General features: G+C 37.3%; 1 pseudogene; it reads left to right on the top strand.

Annotated features, from left to right (window-relative positions):
- The first annotated feature begins 24,971 nt into the window (after nt 1-24,971).
- Nucleotides 24,972-26,369, top strand: LOC123583515 (annotated as a pseudogene).
- Nucleotides 26,370-27,061: the final 692 nt, after the last annotated feature.

Raw genomic sequence — 27,061 nt, 5'->3', positions numbered from 1 at the left:
GAAAGTCTTCCATGAGAAAGTTCTTCATCTATCCATAAATGAACAAGCCTTGTCATCTAAGACATCACTCTTCTCAAAGGAAGAAATTTCAGAAAGAAGGCAACAGGAGGTAAACTAATACCTACTCCTTAATGGAGCTTGGATACAAATCCCATGTTTACTTAAGGTCATGCAGAGATATGTTTTGCCGAGGCTTGAGCCCTAAGTGGTTTATTTTACCCAGGGGTAAACTATTTCATATAACTTACCATTGCAGTTAAAAACCCAAAGCAATTACTGCCAAAGAAACAGAAATAGAAAATGAATAGGAAGAGTAAACTTGCTTCCGAGAGCTAGAGTGAAAGCCAAATAACGCAGGCTTTTTGGCAAGGGCTGCTTGTTTCCCACAGTTGTAGGACAAAGAAAGTGCAAAATGGATAGAAAGATAGCAGGGGGCACTTGGTGCTTTTGTGTTTCTTCCACTTTGGCTGCATTGGAGTATTTAACAATCACTTTGATCTTTAATTTCATTTCAAAGATCTCTAGAAAGTAGTTCCCAGGCAGTGTCTTCAAAGGTGATTGTATCCACATTTCTAATCTGTTGGAGCAATTGCTTCATAAAATCCACACCTCCATAAGAGCAATGAAAATAATGGCAAAAATGCCCCAAACCAACCATTTCAGAACTCTCTCTGGAAATTAAGCAAAGAGCTCTAACAATCTGAGGAAGCATTTATTTGTTTATTTATTTATTTATTTATTTATTTAATTTTATTTTTTATTTTTTAAAATTTACATCCAAATTGGTTAGCATATAGTGAAACAATGATTTCAGGAGTAGATTCCTTAATGCCCCTTATCCATTCAGACCATCCCCCTTCCACAACCCCTCCAGCAACCCTCAGTTTGTTCTCCATATTTATGAGTCTCTTTTGTTTTGTCCCCCTCCCTGTTTTTATATTATATTTGTTTCCCTTTCCTTATGTTCATCTGTTTTGTCTCTTAAAGTCCTCATATGAGTGAAGTCATATGATTTTTGTCTTTCTCTGACTAATTTCACTTAGCATAATACCCTCCAATGTCTGAATCTTGGTATGAATGTCGAGCTTTGCAGCATTTTACTTTGCTCTATTCCCATCCTCTTCTCCTTAGGTCTACAGAAGCCTTGAAACAGCAATTTCACAACCTCATTATCTGTGAAAACCAGGAACCTGGCAGCCACTGGAGGAGGCAGACAGTTTTAGAGCTCTCCAAAAGTCCCATTCCTAGGAATGTATCATTATTTGACTTGTCTGGCAGCACTCTGGGAAAATGCTGTTCTTGGGCTTGACTTTGACTTAATGTAGCACTCACTTCAGAAAACTCTATCCTCAGGAGGGTGGGTTAAAAACAGTTGGTGGCATTATTTAACATTGCAGTTGCCTAACTGTGATACTAGTTGGTTATAACAAGGGACTGGCAAAAAAAAAAAAAAAAAAAAAAAAAAAAAAAAAAAAAAAATCTGGGGAATTAGATGTACATAGGAGGCTTTACAAAGCTTTGACATATTTATAAGGGATCTAGTAAATTGTTCTCATACAGAGCCACGTGCATGCTTAAGGAATATCTGATTTGGTCCAAATCTCTCATCTCTGACTCACCTGAGACTATACAAGCAGGAAGTAAAGATTAAGTAGAGTTGTAAGATACTGAAAGGTAAAGGCTTACCCTAAGAGCAAGGACTGAGATACTTTTTGGTTTAAGACATTTAATGAAATCCCTGTCAATAATTAGCAGACCATTAAGCAAACCAAGCAGAGACTTCAGTGGCCACATATGACAAAGATTACAGACTTTACAGAATTAGCCCAGGAAAGTCAGAAGTGAAATTTTCTCTAGAAGAGATCAAAGTCACTTTGAACAGGTAGTAGAATCATCCAACTTGTGGATGAGTCAATTGAGATTTTGTAGGCTAAAAATAAAAAAGAATAAAAAAACGAAGGAAGAAAAATGAACAGAGATTTGGAGACCTCTGGAACAATATCTAATACACCAACATATACATTATGGTTGTCCCAGAAGGACAGGAGAGAGAAAAGCAGGGCAGGGGGAGAGTATTTGAAGAAATAATGGCTGAAATTTCCGAAACCTGATGAAAAACATTAATCTATATATCAAAGTACCTCAATGAATTCTACGTAGAATAGACTCAAAGAGATACACCCCAAATTCTAATCATACTATCAAAAACCAAAACCAAAGAGAGACTTTTGAAAAGGTATCCAGATATCTATATGCAAAAGAATGAATTTGACTGCTACCTCATACCATATACTTATATTAACTAAAGAAGTACCATTGACCTCAAAATAAGAGCTACAATTCTAAAAATCTTAGAAGAAAACATAGAAGTAAATCTTTAAGGGTGCCTGTGTGCCTCAGTTTGTTAAGCATTGGACTTCAGCTCAGGTCATGATCCTGCGGTCAGTGGGTTTGAGCCCTGCATTAGGCTCTCTGCTGACAGCACAGAGCCTGGAGCCTGCTTCGGATTCTGTGTCTCCCTCTCTTTCTGCCCCTCTCCCACTCATGCTCTCTCTCTCTCTCTCTCTCTCTCTCTCAAAAATGAATAAACATTTTTTTAAAAAAGTAAAAATTCATAATCTTTGGTAGGGAATTGTTTCTTAGAAACAAGTCATTGAAAAAATAAGAGTAAATGGGCTTTGTCAAAAGTAAAAAAAAAATGTACCTCAAAGGGTACCATTAAGAACGTGAAAAAAAAAAACATAGACTGGGAGAAAATATTTGCAAATTATATACCTGATAAGGACCTATATCAAGAGTATATAAAACACCTCTGACAACTCAAGAATAAAGACAATTCAAATTACCCTTGGGCAATATATTTTGAGTAGACATTTACCTGAATAACATATATAGATGGCTAATATGCACATAAAAAAGTGTTCAGTATCATTAATTATTAGGTAAATGCAAATCAAATCCCCAATCAGATACCTCTTCACACCCACAATATGACTAAAAGATAGATGAAAACAACTTTGGCAGGAACATGGAGAAATTGATATCCTCATTCATTGATAGTGCGATTGGAAAATAGTTCAGCTACTTTGGAAAAAAGTTTGGCTGTTACTCAAATGTTGAACACAGAGTTATCCCATGATACAGCAATTCTATATATCCAAGGAATTCAAAACTATCCCACACATAAACTTGTAGATGGGTGTTCATAGCAGAATTATTCCTATTAGCCAAAATGTGGAAGCAACCAAAGTGCCCATCAACTGAAGAATGGCTAAACAAAAGAGGTATCCATGCAGTACAATACTGGGCAATAAAAATGATGTACTGATGCATGCCACAACCTGGATGAACCTTGAAAACATTATGCTAAGCAAATGAAGCCAGTCATAAAAGACCACACATGGTATGATCTTGCTTATGTAAAATATATAGTTTAGGCAAATGCTTAGAGACGGAAATAGGTCAGTTGTTGTCTATGGATGAGTTAGGATGGGGAGCCACTGCTAATGGTCATGAGTATTGTGTGCATGTAAAGTTTTTGTTGGTGATTAAAATGTCCTAAAATTGGAGAATGGAATGGGAATTTAATATTAATCAATATTACACTCATTTGGACTTCTAAAGACCACAAAAGGTATTAATTTAGAATGAACTAAAGCATATCAGTATAATTAGTCTTTGTCTTAATTGATCTTCCACCCTTATTTTACTTGTTATTCTTCTATATCTTTTGGTTCCCCACAATGGCTCTATGGACTGTGATGATCATCCTGCTAGACTAGTTATTTATTATGTTAGTGTTGGTAAAATACAATTTTAGTTTTTCTCTAATATACATACTTTCTCACCTGCATTTCTTTTACTTTGGCTATTTGTTTGTGATTGCTAACACCCAGATCCATGTGAGTAAAGGACATTTATTCTACTCCAATGTGTACTTGCCAAAATTGTCTGTTGAAGTCATATGAGATCCTCTTGTCTCTCTAAACTATAATGACTGGCAGGAAAAATTACATAGATACTCCTGTATTTTAATAAGAAAACAATGTATATTTGAATGCTTCTTGAAAGTTTTGTCATGACAGGAGTTTCTGTTTACCTGGTTTGTTGCATTGTTTTACATGCCACATTCCCACCTCAGATTGCTATATATTTTCTTTTAAACTGTAGCGGGTGCATTCATGGGTATATTAGTTCTCCAGGAAAACAGAACCAAGAGGATATATATTTAAGCATATATATACGAGGAGATTTGTTATAGGAATTGACTTGCATGATTATGGAGGCTGAGGAATCCCATGGTTTGCCTTCTGCAAACTGGAGAACCAGGAAAGTTGGTGGTATAATTCAGTCTAAGTCTGAAGGACCACTAATGTAAGTCCTAGAGTCCAAAGATCAGAGAACCAGGAGCTCTGATATCCAAGGACAAAAGAAGATGGATGTCCCAGCTCAAGAAGAGAGACTTTATCCTTCTGCCTTTTTGTTCAATTCAAGCCTTTAACAGATTGGATAATTGCCCACATTGGTGAGGGTGGATCTTTACTCGGTCTGCTGATTCAAATGCTATTCTCTTCCAGGAACACTTTCCTGGATACACCCAGAAATAATGGTTTACCAGATATCTGGGAATCTCTTAGCCCAGTCAAGTTGACACATAAGATTAACCATCAAAACAGGTAATTGGTATATGAAATAGACAAAATACATTATATCCTTAAGGGAGGACTGAAACATATTGCTCCTGGGTGTGCCCTAGAGCCATATTCTATATGTAAGTGGCTACATAAGCAAGTACATGTATATTCTATTTTTTATATCTCATAGTATAGTGTGTTATTATTAGACTTCTTTAGCCTTCTTTGTGTTTCTGTTGAAGCATGGTTGGACTCAAAGAAATTTACTGGTGCAGGGCTGATAATGCACTTTTCTCTCTTGGGTAAGGTGGGGCTCTATACTCCATAGGTTTTGCTCTAGAAGGAAATCTGGCTGGCTTTCTTGCTGCTTTCCATATTGGAGGAGGGCAGGGATCATCCTAATTGGAACACTTTGAGCTTGATAATCTAGGTTTCAGTCTTGCTGGTAGGAAACTTACTGTTCTCTGATGTCTGTTCGAATTTTGGTATTTGGTTTAACAGAAGGCATTGCCACTCACAACCTTCCAGCCCAAAGAGCTGATTGCTAGACTTCCTCAGGTAGTCTGCTGGGATCATCCAGAGAACCAACTGTTTTTCTCCTTCACTATTTCCATATTACCTTGAAAGTTATCTAAAGTCCTCCCAAAATTTGTCAGCATTTTGAATAAACTTAGTCTCCAAATTAAGTTTCCCAAGCATTCTATCTTAATATGAAGATACTAATGAACTAAATATTGGGAAACATGAGTTAGGTAATTCTGTCTCTGCTTGAATTTCAGAACTGGAGTCAACTAATTTCTATCAAATTCATTTCATCACTAGTATGATGAAGTACAACAAGATGATTTCTTATCTCTTGCAAATCTGTGATTCTGTAATGATGTGCAATATTCAATAAGTCTATTAGAGGAAATAATTCAACTTCTATGCATTTACACAAGATCATTTTACAAACTTTTCCATTGAGAATATTCCTCTTTATTCCAGATTTCTATTTACCTTATTGTCTGGGTTTCTCATGAACTATAAGGTAACAACACGTAAGGGAAAATACCTTAGCATGTGCGACTCCATGTTGCCTCTATTTCCCTTGCTGCTGTGACCTGTACCTTAGAAACTTCTGCTTAGCCCTGCACAGAGGCATGTTACAATTAATATTTGAAAAAAAAATGCTCTTTAGCCAAAACCTACCTTAGGAGATAAGGAAGTATGCACAGAAATGACTATGCTGTGTTTAAGATTTACAGAAATGACATGACCAGATTTCTGTTTGCAAAGGTCAACTGACTAAGGGCAGAAGAGTTTCACAACCCTCTTCGGACCCTTGCAGGCAGTTTAACGTCTACAGATGTCTGTAACCTTTTGACACCAATCTCCTCCTTCTTCTCCTTTTCCCTAATATAAAAGAAGCTGGAATTTCATGGAAGGGGTGGTGATTGAAGTGTGCTGTTTTAGGACAACAGTCGGCCATCTCTTCAGTTTGCTGGATTTTCAAATAAAGTCATTTTCCTTAGCCCAACGTCTTGTTTCTCAACTTATTGGCCTGTTGTGCAGCGAGCAGAACACACTTGGATTCAATCAGTTACAAAAGCAAGAGTTGGTATATCTTTCTTTGGAAGTTGGTGTGTTAAACTTATCCTGCTGTATTTTAAATTTACTAAATCGAAATGTCATTACCATAATTGCATCTCAAAAGTTCACACTGCTGTCATATGGTCTTTTCTCTTTTAATGGATATGAAATTGGCTACCAGGAAAAAAAAATTTTAACACTTTATATTTACAGAGGCCAAATCAAATGTTATTTGTGCAGCTATCACTGGTAAGATGATCATGTGGTATAATTAGCACTGTATCATGTTAAATTCTGCCTACACTTAGGAAACATAAACTTCTTTTTTTTTAAGTTTATGTATTTATTTTGAAAGAGAGAGTGTGAGTGGGAGAGGGGTAGAGAGAGAGTGAGGCAGAGATTATCCAAGCAGGCTCCGAGATGCCAGTGCAGACCCTGACATGGGACTCAAACCCATGAACCATGAGATCATGACCTGTGCTGAAGTCAGACACTCAACCAACTGAGGCACCCAGGTGCCCCAGGAAACGTAAGCTTCTTAATGTCCCTAATTAACATCCAAAAATGAACTCATTTTCTATGACAATAGGAAAACGACCCATGTATACTTTTCTTCCTTTAGTGTCCGTTTATTGGGCTCGAGTGAATCATTGAGTAGTATATTTATTATTCATCACTAAGTGCATAAGATGAACTAGGCAATCAAAGTGTCTTTTAAATACAAATTATCTAATACCAAAGAAACAATACTTTTCAGATAATATTTCACTAAGAAATTTCTCAAGATTTTTTTTTTTAACCATAATGTACTTTTACAAGTGCCCAGAATGAAGTATACTTATTTCAAAGACTTTGCAATTTTTTAACTTAGGGAAAATGCAAGTCAATGTAGAAGAGACCTCTGTATGAAATTCTGTATATGAAATTCTGTTTATAAACAGGGGTTTTTTGGCAGCTCCTTTAGTAGCTCCCGCATGGGGACCTTAGAACTGGTTTCCCTTCTTCAGGTCAAGCGAGAGCGGAAATGTGCTTACACTGGGTCTCTGCTGACAAATAATCTGTAAAATGTTGCAAAGGCATGACATGAAGAAGACTCTAATGAATTCTGCAGGCTCTTTATCCAGATTAGTATCATTTTTAGAAAGTTGGGTTATATTCCCCCTATTGACAGTTTCTGAAAAGGCCATTACTTTTGTACTCTCTATTTCTTCAAAGCTTTGTAGATATCACTAACCTTCTTCTCAAAGTCCTTCTAGATTCTTCCCACTCTCTGGGCATTCCCTTCTTTCCAAAGACACTTCCTGATTTTTTTTTTCTTTCTTTCTTTTTTCTTTTTCTTTTTTTTTTTTTTTTTTTTTTTTTTTTTGCCATGGAGAAACTCCACTTCAAGGTACCAAAATCTGTTTATCTGTTGCACATAATAAATCACTCCAAAACTTAGTAGCTTAAAATAGTAATAAATTGTTTATATCTCACACAGTAGTGGTGGTGAGGAATTTAGGAGCTGCTTAGCTGAATAGTTCTAACTTGATAGCGTTTGTTCAGTAGCAGTCAAGCTAGCAGCCAGTTCTGCAGTTGTCTGGAGCTTTGACTGGAACTGGAGGATCCAGTTCCAAGATGGTGCTCTCACATAGCAGATAGTAGGACTGTTTAGTTCCTTACTGGCTTATGGCAAGAGGCTTTACATGGATTGCCACAGAGCTGCTTGGGAATCTTCATGACATGACACCTGGCTTACCCTGGAGTGAATAAAGCAGTACAGCAGAAGCTATAAAGACTTTTATGACTTAATAGTGGAAGTCACACTTGTCATTTCAGTCAAATTCTGTTGGCTACAAAATCAACACTAATCAGGGTGGGCACTCACTACACAAGGGTGAAATACCAGGAGGCAGACATCACTGAGGAGTATCTTGGTAGCTGGCTACTACAGTCTCTGAGTTTGCTTTTGTTCTTTGTTTTTCTCTTGATTATCAGTCACACTTTCTCCATCTTTGCTGAAAGTCTAGTACTCTTTAACTGTATTATGTGTTTTGTGTTTAAAGAGATACTGTGTTGAAGCTCCGAATGACATTATCTTTTACCTGAAAGACTGCTTTCCTTTATTAAGCAGGGAGGGTGAGGGGCTCACTATTCAATCTAGCTTGGGCCTCGGTTGGATCAGGGATAGATTGAAAGTTTGTTGAGACTCTACCTTTGAATTTTCTTTCCTTTGTTGTGTCCTGTCTAGGCTTTGTACTGAAAGCCTGGCAAGTCACTATCTCCTTCCTGAAAGATAATAAATGTATCATGGGGAAAATCTAATTACATGTTTAGGATTGATGGCACTCCCAAATTATTAAATAATTCTAGCACTGCATGACTATCAAAAGTTTTTCTGGTTTCTCTTTCCCCCAGTGGAATACCACTTTGTGGGCCAAGCTATCGTCGGCTCAAACTCAGAATTGGGAACTGCCCTCACAGAATAGGGATTTTGGTAACTCTACTACAGAAAAAAAATGTTTTGTAACAGATTTGCTCCCTCATAGAGCTCTCCTGTTTCTGATACCTGATGATGTTTCAGTTAATTGTTCCTCTTTTCTACAGAATTAATGTTTGCAGTGGGAGCAGAGTCTTCCATGGAATCTATTGTTACATCCTAATTGGAACTAGAAGCCTCTATAGTTATCTCAGAAAAGAAAAGAAAGAGGGCTATACTCTTTACAATTCTGTAAAAGAGATTCTCTGTTTTTCTCATCTGTATAGTCTAACGAGTAGAGTTTTGTGAATGTGTGTGTGTGCCGTATCGTGTATTTTTTTCCCCATTCTTTCTTACTTTGGAGAATAAAATCTTAGAATTCTTTGCTGATATGGTTTACAGCCCTTATCAATAAGTCTAAGGACATTCTTTAGGCCTTGCAGAAGTTCCCTTTGCAAGGCTTGTACATCATACAGAGCATATGGCCCTCTGACAAGAGATTGATGTGCTCTGCTCCTTGTAACTCAAGACCGTCATCGTGCTTGTTTGTAATGAGACCAACCTGACTGGGTATGTGGCAAATATTGAACAGCTTTTCCAGCCTCGGGGACCCAGTAAGCTATGCAGGATCACAATTACAAACAAGATACTTTATTATCATAGTGTCAGCATATGCTTTTAGGACATATTTTTAAAAATTTGATTATCTTCTTATGAAATTTATTCTTCAAAACTAAATTTACTTACTAGGGCTCAAAAGTAAATTTACTTTCTAGGGCTCAAATGATGAAATCAGTCTTGGCAATTAGTGGCACATACTTGTCATAACTCCCATTGATTTCCAATAGGTATGTTAATTAGAAGTCTCCAGAAGCTCTTGGTTTGGCAACTGAGGTTAAGCAGCTATGTTTAATTACAGAAACCAGAAACTTATAAATCTAAATGGGTCACTAAGGCCACACCTTAAGAATGGAGTATTGCTCATTAATTACACACATTGAAACATTATGTTGTACGTTCTAAGATGTGCTATGCCCTTCTTGGAGGGTATCATAGAATCAAAGAACTGGAACAGATTTCAGGGATTACCTAAGAGAATTCTATTCACTGGCAGTCACCTACTTGTTCTGCTAGTATAAGCTCAGGTAGATCTTGATTATTTGTGTTCCCCTTTTCATCTCTGCCCTCACATCTTCCTCCCCACCGATGTTTATTGTCTTCAACTGTACCTCACTGTATTTAACTAAAATCAGTCCCTTCTTCCCTTCCCTTCCTTTTCTTTCCTTCTACCATATTTTGTAGGAATGCATATTTACCATCACCACATTTCCTTTTCGGATAAATGTCCTCCGTCTCTTGAAGTTAACTGAGCCCCAGCACCTGCTTCTCTTACGATGACTTACACTTATAGATAGTGTGCTTTAAGGCATGGTCTTATCTTTTTATTTACATTAATACTAGACTTCTCAGGTCCTCCACATTTGTTCTTTCCTCTCCTGAGAACCCTCTTCTACATGCTGAGATCTAGAAAGGCAGGATCATATGGCTGTTTACCTCTGAAGTAGACATTTGCCACCATGCTGGGAATATTGTTTGCAGTAAACCCTTGTATTTTATTTAACTAGGAGCGAGTGAGTCAATAAATAAATTAATTGTTTTTAAATGTTTATTTATTTTGAGAGAGAGCAAGCACGCGTGAGTGGGGGAGGGGCAGAGAGAGAGGAAGAGAGAGAATCACAAGCAGGCACTGTACTGTCAGTGCCTGATGCAGGGCTTAATCTCACAGACCTTGAGGTCATGACCTGAGCCAAAATTGAGTCAGACATTTAACCCACTGAGCTACCCAGGTACCCCAATAAATAAATTTTAAAATGTGGCTCATATTTACTGTTCGTATTTTCTCACTATCTTTCTGTTTACAATCTTTTTATAATTTGCCTGTCCCTTCCATGGGCACAAATTTCTCAACAGGTTGAAAATGACTTTTAGACCATCATATTTCTAAACATAACAGTCACTTTCCATAACTTATCTTACTAATTTTTTCTGGCTTTTCTCCTCACCTTCTCCTTTTGCAATCATTACACCCTTCAGAGGAAAATGATATTCCCATTAATTCCCACCGTTTTTTGTTATTGTTGGAAATGAAGTGATTTCTAAACTCTTATGATAAATTTTTGTGCTTTAATTTGGTAACTTAACATTATGGTAGCTTGCGGTAATTACATATATAGTCTTATTATCCCTGTCAGATTATAGATTCCTTGTGGTTAATAATAATGACTAATATTTGTAGAACCATGACAGGCTTTATTCTAAGTGCTATATACATAATAACTTAGTCTCCATAACTCTATAAATGAGGTATAATCGTATCATAATTACCAATTTGTGAAGTAGGAAACTGAAGCCAAGAGAGATTTAATAAACCCTCACGGTCATGTAGCTTGTAAATGGTAGAGCCAGGAGTACAACACAGTTTGTCTCAACAGTCTATGTGTTTACCCCTTGCTATACATCTGTCCATCATAGCATAACCTGCATTTTATTTCTCCTTATATTCTCAGCTGCTAGCTCAGTGCATGAGATATAGTGGGTATGTAATATATTTTGGGGGGATTAGATTGAGTTATTCATGTCAGTCCCATTATTGAGAATCACATAGACCTATACCTCAGTAGTAGAAGATCCCTAGATGCCTTCTTCAGAGATCTTTCCACTGCTTGTAGAACGTTATAGAAGCACTACTTTCATTTTCAATAACTTTTACTTGATGTGAGCCTACTGACAAATCCTTGATACGTTATAGTTCAACACATGTTTTTACAATTTCAGCTTTAATTTGAATCACATATGTCTCCCAGTTAAATTGGGAATTAAGGCTTGATTTCTGGTAGCCGCACTATCACTAATTAGCTGAGTGACCCTGAATAATTCTCTTTACCTGTCTAAATTTAATATGGTGAGCATGCAAATTACACTTAAATGATCTTTATTTCTTCCAGCTGAAATTCTTAGGCTGTGTTTTTTTGTTTTGTATCCTTAGCAACCTAATACGGATACTTAATGGAATCATTTATTTAACAAACGTTTATTAAATGCCTGCTATGTACAAGGGATTGTAGATCATCTCCAAAGATGAGAAGACAGAAGAAGAAAATTAACATACCCTTTTGTATTATCAGACTGCATGTTTTTCTCAGAATATCCCTTGATATTCATTTGCAAAAAGTAGAGTCCAATTTGCTTTTATGCAGCCCACTGAGATATCTGTGATTCCAGATTCCTCCTGGGGTTTAGATATTTATGACTTTAATTATTTTTTCAAATAGATTCATCCCTTTGTACAATTCAGCTTGTTTTCCATGGTAAGAATAATTCCAATAAGTGTTCTGTACACATTTGTCTTAATAATATATCCCATTTGATGTCGGCTAGGTAATTGTGTAGCTTTATATTTAAAAATGAGCTGCAGGTATTGTAGGGAGCAAAACCCAACAGTAAGGATTGGGCCCAACGGGCATGTCTGCAGAGCTGGGGTCTCTGCAATACAATGAGTTCCAGTGATTGCCATTGCAGTGATGGCCCTGTTTTATCTGTTCTATTTTGTATATGTGGATACTAGATGACTGTTCCAGAGCAACAACTTTATAATTTGCCTGCTCTTGAAATCTTCTGACCTCATTTCCACATGTGGCATTTTTAATTTAGGCATCAATATTACCACTAAATAGTAATATTAACTGATATATATTGAATATATAACTATATGCCAGATGGTATTCTCAGTACTTTATAAATATTACTGCATTTAATTCTCTTAAATCTGTCAGGTGGATTTTGTTGTCATTCTGATTTTTCTCATGAAGAGTGTTAAGCAGCTTGCCTAAGGTCATATAGCTAGTAGCAAGAAATAGAGCAGGAATGTATATCCCAGTCTGATTAAGTTCAATCTGGTATTAGCCTTTATTCTAACTACCGAGTACCACTTTAACTCTTAATTATATATTATTCCATAACTGTCTCCATATGAATCTCGTTTTCTATCACTGATGAAAGTGGAGCTTCTATTTAAACCAGCTTTGTGGATCTACATTCCACTTATTGTATAAATTATGTATAATTTTATACATGAAATCCAAAATATTTTTAAAGAGGGGTATTAAAATGTATATGTCAAAATCAATGTTATACATTCAAAATTTAAACTTAAGAGTCCAAATACTTATATATGGGAAGTGCTGCCATTTCTTTTTTTTTTTTTTTTTTTTTTCAACGTTTATTTATTTTTGGGATAGAGAGAGACAGAGCATGAACGGGGGAGGGTCAGAGAGAGGGAGACACAGAATCGGAAGCAGGCTCCAGGCTCTGAGCTGCCAGCACAGAGCCCGACGCGGGGCTCGAACTCACGGACCGCGAGATCGTGACCTGGCTGAAGTCGGAGGCCTAACCGACTGCGCCACCCAGGCGCCCCAAGTGCTGCCATTTCTTAAAGTGGTTTTGGAAATAATTTTCCTATGGGGACACATTTTATTGGTATTTATTTTCCTGTTTAGGCACAAAAAGATAAAATGCTTTCATTTATGCACAGATAATTACAGTATTCACATAATCTTTAGAAGTCTTTTTTATTATATTCTTTCCTTTTAAAGTTTCTGTATTTACTGAATTTTATATCAGCCTAAGCACATGGAATCCTTCCAGCTTGCACTTAAACTAATTTTGGGGAGAAAGCAGCATAATTTATACCTTATATTGCACAGTATTTATGAAACTGCATTTATTAAATCTTTGCAGAAAAATTCATTTAGGGCTTGTTGGCATTTTCTTCATGGTTTGGTTTGATAATTCAATTTATGGCAGTCTTCCCTCTTCACATCTCTGGATGTTTCTCCACCAGTAACAAGGAAAATCCTGTAGCTACAACATTTACTGTAGGAATATGATTTCTCAGCCTCCATTCTATAAAACAAGTTTAGGGGTCTCTTATTTTCTGTTAACAGAATATCTACTAAAGTAATTTGTAACTTCTTTTATATCTTCTCTCTGCATTCTGTCAACAAATCTGCAAAACAGAATAGTTTTTCTTCATTACTTAGTTCAGGATGTTTGAAGGGAGACAGAATAGAGCAGTGTGTAGATATGGGGTATGGAGTCAATACCTAGGTTCAAGCCCTACCTCTACTGTTTTCAAACTGTATGACATTGGGGCATGGGCATGTTCATTAACTTTTGTAAACTTCAGTTTTCTTATCTATAAGATGGGATTAATACAAATAAGAGCTAACATTAATTGAGCACTTTATATATGTAAAGCATTATTTTTTTTTTCAACGTTTATTTATTTTTGGAACAGAGAGAGACAGAGCATGAACAGGGGAGGGGCAGAGAGAGAGGGAGACACAGAATCGGAAACAGGCTCCAGGCTCTGAGCCATCAGCCCAGAGCCCGACGCGGGGCTCGAACTCACGGACCGCGAGATCGTGACCTGGCTGAAGTCGGACACTCAACCGACTGCGCCACCCAGGCGCCCCTGTAAAGCATTATTTTTAAAAAGCTTTATATTCATTAACACATTCAATTCTGACAGCAACCTTATGTGGAGGTACATTTATCATTTGATTTTATAGAGAAATAAATTAAGGCACAGGAGGGTCAAGCAGCTTGCTCACGTTCTCATGGATTGTTGAAAGGATTAAAAACTCAAGTAACTAACAGCGTACTCAAAGAACAAACACTAAAGAAAGGTATTTTCTTTTTTTGTTTTGTTTTGTTTAAAAAATTTTTTTTACATTTATTTATTTTTGAGAGACATAGTGAGACAAAGTGAGAGTGGGGGAGGGGCAGAGAGAGAGGGAGACACAGGCTCCAGGCCCTGAGCTGTCAGCACAGAGCCCGATGTGGAGCTCAAACTTGTGAACTGCGAGATCATGACCTGAGACGAAGTCAGACACTAAACCGACTGAGCCACCCAGGCACCCCAAGAAAGGTATTTTCTTAAACATACAGGAAGAGCTCTTGGTCACATATTTGTGTACCTTTAACAATAAATAAAAGTATAGACTGTTCTCTGCTATGTAAGTACTTGTTTGTGTTAAAGGTTCTGGAAATTTTGACAGAGTCCAGTCATCTAATTTTATAGATGAAGAAGTAGATACTGCTAGGTTATATGAGTTGGTCAAGATTTCAGAGAAAATGGGTTTGCATTTCAAAGACCAGAACTCAGGTTTTCTGTCTTGACCATGGGCTATTCTCTCTCATAAGCCCAATGTGATAGCTCCTCATATTTCTATCAACTTGTTGGCAATTCATTTTTTAGTTAGAAATATCCAAGGTCAATGAGGTGTGGCTTGTCTGGTTTTTCTACTTCCCAGGAAATAGTGAAGATAAATTACCTTGGTACCAGAATTACAAACTTTTGGCAAGGAAAAGAAAAGTGATTTATATTTGTACTTTGTCCTACATAATCACAATTTATGTTGGTTAAAATAATGTAAAATAGTTCTTTTAGTTGCCTTTCTCTGTGGGGAGAGTACGGAATGTCCCCTTCAATAATCTTGCAAATTATCTACTCAAATTATATACATTAACCTTTTTATTTAGTACTTTCTTTTGCACACTGTGTAGGAGAACTAAATGTGAGATGATGACTCTTAAGTAAAGGGTCAGACAAAGCAGATAACAATCAATGTATCTAGGATGGGCAAAGTTTTCTAAAGGGAAGAGAAAAATCTAATGTCAATTGTATTGGTTATGATTTGCTTTATGGTTTTGAAGTAAAAATAGCAATTGTACTTCACAATTAAAAACAAGACAAATCAACCCCCCCCCCAGAAATATAGGGAACATTTTTATGTGTGAAACATTACTATATGCTCAAGTCCAAAGTTATTACTCAACCTTTAAATATATCAAACTATCCCAGAGAGAGTGAATGTCATGGTTAATGTGACAACTGGTCTTTATGTGTATGGTGTATACCTAAGAATTCTCCAAGTCCCAAAAGCAGTTGAGTTGGCTGATTCATTTTAACCTTTCACACAAACACAAACTTAAACTGAATAAGGAATTTTTCTTTTTTTAAATGTGTGTTTGTATTTTTTGGTTGAGAGTTATCTTTCTCTTTCCTGTTACTTTCTTTCTCAGTATGCCTGGATGTAGATATTCACAGTCTAAATCAGATTGTCAGAGGCACTATAAGACATAAAGATTCTAAGTGAGATTAATTTGATTGAATTAATTCAATCAAAATTGATCCCTATTCCACTACAACCTATGAAAAACAAGATGCTTGGGCTTTAAAGGTTTTTCTATGACTTTTATCTGATTCTTTCTCCTGGCATTTAACATCTAACAATTTTATCTAATATAAAAACATGTATTTAGGTTTTCTTATATATATTATAATTGAATAGATATTTATCAAATTTGTAGACAGAATGGCATAATCTGGTTAAGTATTTGAGCTTTGGAGCAAGACTAACTAGGTTTGCATACCAGCTTTGTTACTTCCACAAGAGTTGGGGCAAATTACTTGTTCTTTCTGTGCCACAGTTCCCTTCCCTGTAAAAGGAGGATCATATATGTATGCTGCATAAAGTTGTGAGGATTATATGAATCTGTATGTTTTTTTTAAAAAGTTTATTTGTTCATTTGGAGAGAGAAAGAGCACATGTGTGTGCTCACATGCGAGCAGGGAAGGGACAGAGAGAGAGGGAGAGAGAGAATCCCAAGCAGACTCCATGCTGTCAGAGCAGAGCCCAATGCAGGGCTCCATCTCAAAAGTCATGAGATCATGACCTGAGCCAAAATCCAGAGTCGGCCACTTAACCAACTGAGCCACCCAGGTGCCTTGAGTTCACATGTGTTAAGTGCTTAGTGTGGTTCCTGACATAGAATAAGAGGAGTTTTGTTATGATTATTGCTTTAATTGTAATAAATTACCATTGAAGTTGAAAATGTTTTTTAACCATTTGTATTTCTTCTATGATTTCTTATTCATATCACTTGCCCATTTCTATTATCAAGTTTACTTTTTTGTTTGTCCTACTGATTTTCTTTTTTTTTTTTTTTAATTTTTTTTTTTTTCAACGTTTATTTATTTTTTTTTTTTGGGACAGAGAGAGACAGAGCATGAACGGGGGAGGGGCAGAGAGAGAGGGAGACACAGAATCGGAAACAGGCTCCAGGCTCTGAGCCATCAGCCCAGAGCCCGACGCGGGGCTCGAACTCACGGACCGCGAGATCGTGACCTGGCTGAAGTCGGATGCTTAACCGACTGCGCCACCCAGGCGCCCCTGTCCTACTGATTTTCCAAATGTGTATCATTTACTGACATGCTGCTTTGAATATCGTCAATGTCATCAGTGTTCAAAATAATTAATAAAAAAATATTAACCAAGAACATACAGTGTTTGAGACACTATGCTAGGTGACATGTAGAATAGGAAAATGAATGACATTGTCCCTTTCCTCTGGGATTTTTAACATAGTAGGGGGAAAAATTAACATCCAAAATAATTCTATGCGATGTGTCATAATAGAATTTTCCATACCTGTGCTTTTGGTACATTAATAAGGGAGACATTAATTCAAATTGGAATAATTCCAGAAGCTTCTTGGAAGAGGTGACATTTAAGATTCAATTGAATAATGAGCAAGATCTTGAGAAGAGGCATAGGTGGATGGATAAAGGCATTCTAGTGGATTAGAATAATGGGAGGAAAAACAGAGTGGGGAAAGAAAAAACTCATTTAAAAAACTTATTTCTAAATCTTGTATCCATATGTAACGCTTGTTTTTATAAAAGAAAATAAACATTATGGTCGCTTCTCCCTTAGAGCTTTGAATCATCAGGGAAAGATAATGACTTGTGCTTAAGTTGACCCCAGACTAAGTCATGAATTGAAACTAGTGGTGTAAATGATCCATTGAATGCTACAATTTACATTAAAAGGCTAAACTAAATTCATCAGTCTGACAAACAACATAATAAAGACAATTTCTTTTTTTCAGTATTGAGTAGAAATGGTGGATTATGGCAGCAATTCCAAGGTTTACATATCTAGAGGCATAGTACACAAGATTTTGTTGCAAATTTACTAGGGCAGATTTAAAAGAAACCAGTTAGTGATCCTTGAGTAAGCAGGGTTTTTCAACCTGGCACTGTTGACAGTTGGGTCAGATAAATATTTGTTGGGAGTGGCTGCCCAGTGCATTCTAGGATGCTTAGCAGCATCCCTGGCCTCTATTTACTATATGGAAGTAGCATCCCTCCCCACCCCAGGGTTATGACAAACAAAAATATCTCTAGACATTGTTGAATGTCTCTTGGGGTACATAATTTGCCTGTGGTGGAGGACCACAGAAATAAAATGTATAATTATTCCTTTATTTCAAATCATTCTACTGTTTACCTTGTTCTCAGGGGCTGTATTATACTTTTTATAGTTATAACATCAATGACCTATTTATTGAACATAACCATTAAAAGATTTTTTTAAAATATGTATGTGTTCCATATGGAGTATGTTGTGTTAAAGAGAAGACCCAGAATGGTGTCACTTAGACTGAGTTCTCAAACTTGGGCTTGATACCTGCTAATGCAGTTTTTGCCTCCCCCAGAAATGTAATCTTAACTGGTCAGTCAGGAATTTTTCAATCAGCTCCAAAGAGTCTGCCACAGGGGCCCTCTCCGTACCCCCAAGGAAGATAAGGTAACCTGGTTGATGAGACACTTTGCTTTTTCCTCTAAGGGAAAGTCTTGCCTGAAATAATGCTTTTCTTTTGCTAGTAAGTTTCTTCACCCACCCTCTTAACTATAAAAACCTTCCATTTTTGTACACCTCAGAGTGCCCATCTACTTGCTAGATGGAATGCTTCCTGATTCATGAAGAATGTAACAAAGCCAATTAGGTCTTTATAATTTCCTCTGTTGAATTTTTGTTATTAGAACAGTTCCAAAAGTAAAAACTCTACAAATCCAGCTGAGTTAATTTTCTGTATTCACCCCCACACTAGCAAATGCCTTCTTTATCTGTAGCAACTTACCATTCCTGCTGTGAAAAATCAAGTAGGTTTCTCTAACTAAAGAAGACCTATGGAATTACATTTTTTTGCAAACTTTATATTTTGAAATAATTTCAGAATTAAAGAAAAATTGCAAAAATTGTACAAAATATTTCACATACCTTCACCCAGATTTCTCAAATGTTAACATTTCTTTGCTTTGTGTTCTTTCTGTGTGTGTATTTTATTTTATTGTTTATGTGTGTGTTTGTATTTTATTTTATTATTATTACTTTCAAAATGTTTATTTATTTTTGAGAATAAGTGCTAGTGGGAGAGGGGCAAAGAGAGAGAGAGGAGAACAGAGGATCCCAAGGGCCCCATGATGACAGCAGCAAGCCAGCAAGCCTCATGCGGGGCTTGAACTCACAAACCATGAGATCATGACCTGAGCTGAGCTCAAGTTGGAGGCTCAACAGACTGAACCACCTGGACACCCCGTGTATGTTTGTATTTTAGAACCATTTGTAAATTGTATGCATGATGCCTTTTCACAACTGCATACTTCCATATTTATTTATTTCCAAACTTCCATATTTATTTATCCTAAAACAGTATATTCTCTTTTATAACCACAGTGCAGTTGTCAAAACCAGGAAATTAACATTGATTCAGTACTAATATTTACTCTTTAGGCCTTATTTGAGTTTTGCCAATTGTTCCAATAATATCTCATCTAGGATGACGTGTTACCCTTAGTTGCCATGTCTCTTAATCTCTTTTAATACAGGATGGTTCTTCTTCTTCTTCTTCTTCTTCTTCTTCTTCTTCTTCTTCTTCTTCTTCTTCTTCTTCTTCTTCTTCTTCTTTTCTTTTTTGACTGTTATGGACTGAATGTTTGTGTTCTTCCAAAATTCATACCTTGAAGCTCTAATCCCCAGTGTGGCTGTATTTGGAGATGGATCCTCTAAGGAAGTAATTAGGGTTAAGTGAAGTCAAAGGGTAGGGCTGTGATCCAGTAGGATTTGTGTTCTTAACAGAAGAGAGACCAGAGAGTTTTCTCTATTTTGTTCTGCATACCTACAGAGGAAAGGCCGTGTGAAGACACAGAGTGGTGGTAGCCATCTGCAAGCCAGGCAGAAAACTCTCACTAGAAATCAGCCCAGCAGACACTTCTATCATGGACTTCTAGACTCCAGAACTGTAGGAAAATACATTTCTGCTGCTTAAGCCATTCAGTGTATGGTATTTTGTTATGGCAGTCTGAGATGACTAATACAATGACTTTGACATTTTTTTTATTTATTTTTGAGAGAGAGAGAGAGAGAGCAGGGGAAGGGCAGAGAGAGAGGGAGACACAGAATCTGAAGTAGGCTCCTGGCTCTGAGACAAAGCTGGGCTTAACTGACTGAACCAGCCAGATGCCCTGATTTTGACATTTTTAAAGAATACAGAGCAGGGGTTCCTGGGTGCTTAGTGGGTTAAGCATCTGACTTTGGCTCATGTCAAAATCTCACAGCTCATGAGTTTGAGTCTCTGGTCTGGCTCTGTGCTGACAGCTCAGAGCCTGGAGCCTGCTTCAGATTCTGTGTCTCCCTCTCTCTGTGCCTCTCTCCCACTTGTTCTCTCTCTCTCTCTCTCTGTCTCTTTTAAAAATAAATGTTAAAAAATTAAAAAAAGAATACAGACCAGATACAGTGCTTAAATCTTAATTTTAATATCTGTCAACAGCTAAGAGGCTATTGCAGTTGTACAGGCAATACGTGATGGTAGATTGGTCTAAGATGCTGGGAAAGAAATGGCAAGATGATTCACATTCAGGATATATTTAATATTAAAGCTAAGAGGCTTCCTAATGCATTGAGTATGAGACATGAGGGAAAGAGAGGAGGCCCAGGTTCAACAAACATAACAAAAATCTATGACAGTTTACCACAAAGCAATTTCTATTTTGAAGTAATTTTCAGTCCTAGTGGCATAATATTTTTAAAAGATTTTCTGTGTAAGTTTATGGAATGAAATATGACTGGTTGGCTGAATGAATAGCTTCATTTATAGCATATTTTTATTTCAGGGTAAATTTAACTTCAGGAATAATTTAAAAGCCATAAGGTAAATAAGTTAGATGACCACTTTAAGCAATAAAATTTGCAGCCAAAAATATAAGTAATGACTGTGATTTATTTGCATTGTTGTTAAGCTGATTGTTAAAGCAAGTCCAAGGGAGACTTTTCCAAAAAGGTTTTAAGCAATGATAGCATCATTAGCAAAAGTGGCTATGTCTTAAAGATTATTTTTCTTTGAAGGCAACAAAAATCAATCATACCCATAGATGATATTATAGATATTTATATTTAGATATTTATATCTGTAAATATAAATATCTATAAGTTATATTATTTTTAATGATTTAAATGTCCCCTCTCTTCCTGTAGAAGACTAAATTCTTTTTCTTCATTTTTCTGTTTTCTGGACATGGCTATATCTAGAGTACCCTGATGTGGTAATTAGAGAAATATCTATATCTATACCTATCTATATCTGTATACCTTTCTATATATTTGTGTCTCAATCTATCTATATTATATGTATGCCTAAATATATATGATTGTTATGAAGAGGTCATTCTCTTTAATCTGATAATTGCTGTTGCATTGTTTCCTAATTTCTTTTAGATTTATGAATCTGGAAAAAACTTAGAAGTCATCTACTTAAACTGTCTAATCTAGTGCTTGAGGAAACTGCAATTTTCTTCCCCAATAGACCTTTACCCAGCATTACGTGTAGGATAAGAACCCAGGTTCCCTGTCTTCTGGTGGTTCACTTTCTGGCTTGCAGATGACCACCTTTTATTGTGTCCTCACATGGCTGAGAGAGTGATCTTTAGCCTTTCTTTCCCTTCTTATAAGGAGACTAATCCCCTCATGGGGGCCCACCCTCATTACCTTCCATAGGCTCCACCTCCAGTTACCATCATATTAGGGATTAGAGCTTCAACAGATGAATTTGGGGGAGGGGTGTGATATAAACATTTAGTCTGTAACACTTATCGATGTGTTTTCTTCTTTGATGGAGCTTACAGTCTAATGGGAAAAAAATAGAAATAAAAATTTCCTGTAACTAGTATTATAAAGTGGCAGAATAAGGTCCATAAGAGAGAAGGATGGAAAGTCAACTTTAGGTACAATTTTTTGGAAAGCCCACAGTGAGGGAATGTTTGAGATCTGATGGATCCTGGAGAGCCAGCCTTGGGGAGAGGAGAGATGTTCAGACAAAAGGAGTTTCACTTACTAAGAGTCTGGAAAGAGAGAGAGAGAGAGAGAGAGAGAGAGAGAGAGAGAGAGACATTGTAGTGTGCAAGATGCTGGAGCCAGACTCCAGACTGTAGATGTCTCAAGCCATGCTAAATGAAAATATATACAACGAATTATCAATTTTCAAACTTCACTCTGCTTGCTTTGATAATCACTAGAAAACGTAAACAACAAACATGATTAAAATGTTGGCTGCGGAAAAGAAAGAAATGCAGTTTGCTAATTTACCTCTTGTTTTATTTATTTATTTATTTATTTATTTATTTATGTATTTATGTATTTATTTATTTATTTATTTTTGAAGAAAAGGCTTTTTCTTGTTTTATTTGACAAACATAGAAAAGGCCCTAATAATAGGCAAATATGTTTGGAATAGGTGTTTGGCAAGAAGCCACTGGAAAGGTCACATTCCTAATTAATGGGGTAGACCATACATGGAGCTTAAGCCCCCAATTCCTAATCTGCTGTCCTCTTTACTACATTGTTATCTTCAGAGTTAAGAGGGATAAATAAACAAAAAACTCCACTGAAACCTGTACTCTTAAAAACATGGATCTTCTGGGCACAGCTTCCTACTTTGTTCCAGACACTGTTGGTGATGTTCTCTCTGAGCCCCAGCAAACTACTCCAGACCAGCAGAATGAGGCACTTACTGTCTCACACAGTTAAGCACTGGTTGAAATCCCAGGGAAATGGCAGGCTGGGGCTCTGCTCTGAGGCACCATCTGTTCTTCTGATTTGGGAAATGATTTAAGGGATTTGCAATATTCCATTTCATCATGTGTAAAAAGCCAACTTGACAGTTCTTTTTTAACCCATGACCAATATATTCCTTGAAGACATACAGTTTCAGTTGAAAGGCAAGACAGGGAAACAGCTCAATAAGGTTAATTCTGGAAGAAAAGAAAATCTTACTTCAAAATGAAACTACACTTGCAAAAATGTTGTCATAATTTTCTGTCTCTTCAATTAAATATATTTGCCTAATTGAAGGAAGGGACTTTTTTTTCCTTAAAGTTGAAATATCCATTACATCTAAAGAGAAGGTGTGACTGCTTCAAATGCAATATTCTGTTTGTACATCAAACATAGCTTCTGAAAAGTTAATAAAGGCATGTTTTGGATCCATAAGCATGATAGATGTATATGCTTTTTACAATGAAAACATTTTGTGAAGAATTATGTCTTCAGTCTGCCCTACTGTAAATTGGAGTATGGGGAATTTACAATGAATTTGAAAAATGCAGGTCTGCTTTATTTTACCTTTTCCCTAACTTATGTGGGAAATTGAGGCAATATAAAAGAAGTATACTTACATCTAAAAATAGCTGCATCTCAATTGAATTGGTATAATTTGAGATTTATCCAATGAATATGGGCAGAACAAATAGATGTTTTTGATAGGAGGAGTTAAAGTATTGCTTGGAGCCCTTGTTGCTTAGGTCTTTTGGTATAGCCACTGTATTGTAGGTGGGAAGAAAAGGTTTGACTTTTTTATCTCTTCCGTGGCAGGGTTGGGAAGTGGAGTAGAATAAAAGAATGAATGTGATTTAAGATGTTTAAAGGGATTGACTCCAATAAGTTAATTCTTAATTTTTAATCACTTTCTTCTTTCTACAAAATGGAAAAATAATTTGCATGTTAGTGTGCATCATATTCCCTTTTTTTTATTTTTTAAGATTTATTTATTTTTGAGAGAGAGAGTGCAAGTGGGGGAAGGGCAGAGAGAGAGAGAGAGAATCCGAAGCAGGCTCCAGCCTCTGAGCTGTTAGCACAGAGCCCAATGAGGGGCTTGAACTCACAAACTGTGAGACCATGACCCAAGCTGAAGTCAGACGCTTAACCGACTGAGCCACCCAGGCACCCCAGTGCACATCATATTCCTTAAATTTGAAGTTCTTTAAACCAACAACGCACAGAGAGAGATGTTGTTTATTCATTCTAAGGACCTAGAAATGAGACAGCTTAATGATGGTGTTTAAACAATCACCAGCTAGTCAGTTTTAAATATGCTTCCTTCCACAGTGTTCTTTATTCTGTAAATTAAATGGTAAACATACTCAGTTTACCCATATTTATTAAGTAACTACCGTGTGCCACACATGGTGCTCAATACTACTTATATATGAAATAACTATGATGTAACAACACTCACTTAATGGAGTTTTTAGTCTCATTTGGAATAAAATACTGAAAATTTCAGGTAAGTAATTATCCCATATTTTTAAAATCTCCATTTTTTATCTTAATGAATTTTCCTGCTGTATGCTATACATCTTTCTCCCTTTCTTTTACAGCCCTATTGAAGAATAATTGAAATATAACAAACTATAAAGTTTACAAATATGTTAAGTTTCAAAATGTGTATATACTGTGACACCATCACACAGTCAAGATAATGAACATATTCTCTATCCCCCAAAGTCTTCTGTTTTATCATCCCTCCTCTTTTTTATTTCCAGCCCACTCCCCAGCCCCAGGCACCTACTTATATTTCTCTCACTGTATTCTAGTTTATACTTCCAAGAACTTTATACAATTCTAGTATGCATTCTTTCTTGTATGGTTTCTTTCATTCAACGTAATTATTTTGAGACTTATCTATTTTATCACATGTATTAATAGTTCATTTGGTTTCATTGCTGTGTAGTATTGCGGTGTGTGGATTGCAGTTTGTTCATCCATTCATCTGTGGATGGCCATTTTTGTTGCTTCCAGCTTTTGATCATGATTATGAACAAAGTGTTCATGTGCACAATTCTTTGTGTGGATATATGACCTCATTTTCTTGGGTTAATAAGGAATGGCTGGTTCATATGATAGGTTTAGATACGCATTTTTAAGAAATTGTCAAACTTGCCTCGCCCAGTATTGTCTACTCTGTGCCTTTCCCCTTTGCCCATGTTCATCATTCCATGTGCCACCAGCGTGTTGGAGAAATTTATCTACAAAGTTGCTACATCAATCTGGCTTCCTAGGGGACGCAAGGCCCTGGACATCATGGGGAATGAGATGTTGGGCCTGATGTGCATGCAGGAGATGTACTCAGTCTTCAAACCACTGAAGGGTTCCCGCATCACTGCCTGCTTACACATGACCATGGAGATAGCGGTCCTCATTGAGACCCTTGTAGCTCTAGGTGCTGAGGTGCAGTCGCTTAGCTGCAACATCTTCTCTACCCAGTTACCATGCAGTGACTGCTGTTCTAACCTGGCATCCCAGTGTACTCCAGGAAGGGTGACACAGACGAGGAGTACCTCTGGTGCATTGAGCAGATGCTATACTTCAAGGATGTACTTTCTCTCAACATGATTCTGGATGACAGAAGTGACCTCACCAACCTTATTCACATCCACAGCTCCTGTCAGGCATCCAAGGCATTTCTGAAGAGACCACAAGGGGGTCCACAATCAATACAAGATGACAGCCAATGGGATCTGGAAGGTGCCTGCAATCAATGTCAATGACTCTGTCACCAAGAACAAATTTGACAACCTATATGGCTGCCAGGAGTCTCTCATAACAGCTTCAAGCAGGCTATAGACATGATGACTGCAGGCAAGGTGGCAGTGGTAGTTGGCTATGGCGATGTGGGCAAAGGCTGTGCCCAGGCCATGAGATATTTCTAGGCCTGTGTCATCATCATGGAGATTGATCCATTAATGCACTTCAGGCTGCCATGGAGAGTTTTGAGGTGACCACTATGGATGAGGCCTGTCAGGAGGGAAACATTTGTCATCACCAAGGGATGTATTGACATCATCCTCAGCTGACACTTTGAGCAGATGAAAGATGATTCCATCATGTCTGACATTAGACACTTTGATGTAGAGATTGACGTCAGGTGGCTGAATGAAAACACTGTGGAGAAAGTGAACATCAAACCCCAAGTGGACCGCTACTGGCTGAACAATGGGCTCTGTATCAGCCTTTTGGCCAAGGGCCAGCTGGTCAACCTGTGCTATGCAATGGGCCATCCCAGTTTTGTGATGAGCAACTCATTCACTAACCAGGTATTGGTGCAGATAGAGCTGTGGCCCCACCCAGACAAGTACTCTGTCAAGGTCCACTTCCTGCCCAAGAAGCTACATGAAGCTATAGCTGAAGCCCAGTGGGTAAGCTGAATGGGAAGCTGACCAAACTGAGTGAGAAGCAGGTCCAGTACCTGGCCATGTCCTATTAGGGCCCCTCTAAGCCTGATCATTACCACCACTGAAAACCAGGCCTGTTGTTTGTGTTTTAGCTGCTGGCCTTGCTAAGGTCCCACCTCTCTTCTCCAAGAGCAATTGGCACTGACTTTGAGAAAGGTTTGCTAATGTCCCCTGTTGTCCCCCCTACCCCACTCCCAGGCTAGTCACTCAGTCTTTAGCCTCTGCTGCATCCCTCATACTGTTCCATGTGTAGCAGGAGGAATTGAGAAGCCACTCCTCAAGCCCTGGTCATGGTATAGATACACAGGAGACACCCACAGGGAAACATGAGCTCAAGGGTTTTGAAATTGCTCACTCAGTCAGTCCTTACTTAGATTGGAGGTCAGCAGTGGTGGTCATAAAGCCCATGCAATTTACCATCTACACCCTCCCTTGGTCTATGGACTTTATACCTATGTTCTTAGTTTACTGATTCACTGTTTCTTCAGCACATGGCAGATGAGCATGAACTATAATCAAGGGCAGGGAGGAATTATTGGGAGTTTGAATGCTCCTGAGAGCTTGGCTTAGTGCTGAACATTTTCTTGTTTAAGATATTTCTCAGAACAATGAGGTTAGTACTTTCCCTATGTTACAAGGGTTAGAATATACTGTTAAAGGACAACCAAAAAAGGACAAGGGAAGTGACAGCCAGAGGTTGAGAGGGTCCAGAGAATCATAAAAGCAGGCATAGATCTGCTACCATTTGTAACATGATGGTTCCTATCACTACCCTGAATTGAAAAGATTCATTTGGTTTATAATGTTTATAATGTTAAAAGAGAGCTGGAAGAGGCTGAATGGGTGGCTCAGTTGGTTGAGTGTCCGACTCTTGATTATGGCTCAGGTCATGATCCCAGGGTTGTAGGATCAAGCCCCACGTCA

This window comes from Leopardus geoffroyi, chromosome B1 (genome assembly GCF_018350155.1).
Source record: "Leopardus geoffroyi isolate Oge1 chromosome B1, O.geoffroyi_Oge1_pat1.0, whole genome shotgun sequence".
NCBI lineage: Eukaryota > Metazoa > Chordata > Mammalia > Carnivora > Felidae > Leopardus > Leopardus geoffroyi.
This window is presented reverse-complemented; position numbering and strand designations above follow the sequence as displayed.